The following is a 3,013-nucleotide window of genomic DNA, read 5'->3' as shown; positions in this document are numbered from 1 at the left end:
TACAAAGGAGGAATGCGTCAAAATGCAAGAGGACATTAATAAACTTGCAGAATGGGCGTGTTATTGGCAAATGAATTTCAACATAGATAAGTGTGAGGTGGTGCATTTTAGTAGGAAGAATAAGGAGGCCACATACTGCTTGGATAATAAGAGTCTAAATGGTGTAGAGGAACAAAGGGATCTGGGGGTACAGATACACAAATCACTAAAAGTAGTGATGCAGGTTAATGAGGCCATAAAAAAGGCAAATCAAGCACTGGGGTTCATTTCTAGAGGGATAGAATTGAAAAGCAGAGAAGTTATGTTAAATTTGTATTGCACATTTGTAGACCACATTTGGAGTACTGTGCACAGCTCTGGTCTCCATATCTGCTCCAGTGGATTGGTGGACGATGAGTGTTTGTTAGTCCCCATCCTACAGCAGAGCCTGGTCTCCAATCGTCTCGGATTTCCCTGCCATTGGGCCAAAACCCCGCTCCGCTGGGACCGTGTGCTGGTTGATGGGCAATGACCACCCCACGTTAAAAGAATCCACGCACAGGCATCTTCCACCCCAACCCTACCCTACCCACCCTACCCACCCAAATGAGTTTCGGGACCTGGAATGTCAGGACCCTTATGGACAATCCCAACAGCGACAGACCTGAACGTCGCACTGCCATCATAGCCCGGGAACTCGGGCGCTACAACATTGACATCGCCGCCCTGAGCGAGACACGGCTGGCAGGAGAAGGCCAGCTTAAAGAACAAGGCAGTGGATACACCTTCTTCTGGAAAGGCAAACCAGAAGAAAAACGCTGTCTCTATGGGGTTGGCTTCACCGTAAAAAATGAATTGGTTGGACATCTCAATGAATCCCCTTGCGGGGTAAATGAACGCATCATGACCCAAAGCTCACCCTGGCCCAGAAGCAGCACACCACAGTCGTCAGTGCCTATGCCCCGACCTTAGACGCAACGGACGAGATAAAAGAAGCATTCTCCTCCAGCTTTGACCAATCGCTGTCCCGTATCCCAAAGGGAGACAAGCTGATTCTCCTCGGCAACTTCAATACCAGAGTCGGGAGGGGCGCAAATCTTTGGAAAGGCGTGTTAGGCAAGGAAGGCGTAGGGAAAGCAAACCCCAATGGAGTCCTCCTCCTGACGAAATGCCTAGAACATGACCTCGTCATAACGAACACTCTGTTCCGCCAGAGGGACAAGTACAAGATCTCATGGCAACACCCCCGCTCTAAGCACTGGCACCTAATAGACTACATCATCGTCCGAGCGAGCGACCGCAAAGATATCCGCATCACCCGCGCCATGACTGGAGCTGACGACTGCTGGACTGACCACCGACTAATCCGCTCTACCGTCTCCATCAACCTGGCCCCAAACCGGCAGCGGCGAGAAAACTCTGCCGCGGGAGACTTAATGTCGCTGGACTCAAAGACCCCGAGAAGAAAGACCTACTCAGCCGTCGCCTTACAACCAACCCGGCGACGACCAACGAACCAGAGCCGCAGAGTGCCCACAGCGTCTGGTCCGCCCTAAAAGCCACCATAGTCAGCACCTGCGAGGAGACACTCGGTCTCTCGACCAGGAAACACCAAGACTGGTCCGACGAGAATGATCAGTAGATCCAGGATCTCCTAGACCGCAAACGCAAGGCGTTCCTGAATCGGCAGCTCCACCAAAACTCGAGCGAGAGGAAACAAGCCTACAGACAACTGAAGGCCGAGGTGCAACAAAGAACCTGTGACCTAAAGAACAGATGGTGGGTGGAAAGAGCGCAGGAGACTCAGCAACTCGCCGACAACCACGACGTGCGCGGCTTCTTCAGCGCAATTAAAGCGATCTACGGTCCGAGTACCCAGGGACCGACCCCACTGAGAGCCAAAAATAGAGAGGCGCTCATCAAAGACAGAGAGGCAGTCAACGCCCACTGGAGAGAGCACTTCGAGGACCTCCTCAATCAAGATGCAGTCCTCGACGCAAGTGCCCTTGACACCATCCCGCAACACGCTACCTGCCACCATCTCAACACAACCCCAGCCCGCTGTGAGGTCGAAAAAGCCATTCGACAGCTGAAAAACAATAAGGCCCCCGGCACAGATGGAATCTCCGCTGAAGTACTAAAATATGGCGGAGAGGCACTCTTGACACGAATACACAACTTTATCACCCTTGTCTGGAAGGAAGAGAGCATGCCGGGAGATCTCAGAGACATCTTCAAGAAAGGAGATGGGTCCGACTACGGAAATTACAGAGGGATTTCCCTACTCTCCACCACGGGAAAGGTCATCGCGAAAATCCTCCTCCACCGCCTCCTGCCAGTGGATGAAGATCTCCTCCCTGAATCTCAATGCGGCTTCCGCCTGTCAAGAGGCACAATGGACATGATCTTTAGCGCACGACAAGTCCAGGAAAAGTGCAGGGAGCAGCATCAACCTCTGTACATGGCCTTCTTCGATCTCGCAAAGGCCTTCGACACTGTCAACTGTGAAGGATTGTGGAGCATCCTCCTCAAATTCGGCTGCCCGCAGAAATTCGTCACCATTCTCCGCCTGCTCCACGATGACATGCAAGCCGTGATCCTCACCAACGGATCCACCACAGACCCAATATGAGTACAAACTGGGGTCAAGCAGAGCGTCATCGCACCAATGCTCTTCGCCATCTTCCTCACTGCAACACTCCACCCCATCACCATGAAGCTCCCCGCTGGAGTGGAGCTAACCTACAGGACAAGCAGGAAACTGTTCAACCTTCGACGCCTCCAGGCCAGAACCGAGACCACCCCAACTCAACCAGATGCGATGGGCGGGCCACATTGTCTGCATGCCCGACACAAAATTCCCTAAACAAGTGCTCTACTCCGAGCTCCGTAATGGCAGGTGATCACTAGGAGGGCAGAGGAAACGCTATAAGGACACTCTCAAAGCCTCCCTAAAAAAAATGCAACATCCCCAATGACACGTGGAAATCGCTTGCCATCGAACGCCCAAACTGGAGAAGAAGCATCCGCGAAG

General features: G+C 52.5%; 1 pseudogene; it reads left to right on the top strand.

Moving 5' to 3' along the window:
* Positions 1-585: 585 nt before the first annotated feature.
* Positions 586-2,611, top strand: LOC137308641 (craniofacial development protein 2-like; annotated as a pseudogene).
* Positions 2,612-3,013: the final 402 nt, after the last annotated feature.

The sequence above is a fragment of the Heptranchias perlo genome, chromosome 3 (genome assembly GCF_035084215.1).
Source record: "Heptranchias perlo isolate sHepPer1 chromosome 3, sHepPer1.hap1, whole genome shotgun sequence".
NCBI lineage: Eukaryota > Metazoa > Chordata > Chondrichthyes > Hexanchiformes > Hexanchidae > Heptranchias > Heptranchias perlo.
This window is presented reverse-complemented; position numbering and strand designations above follow the sequence as displayed.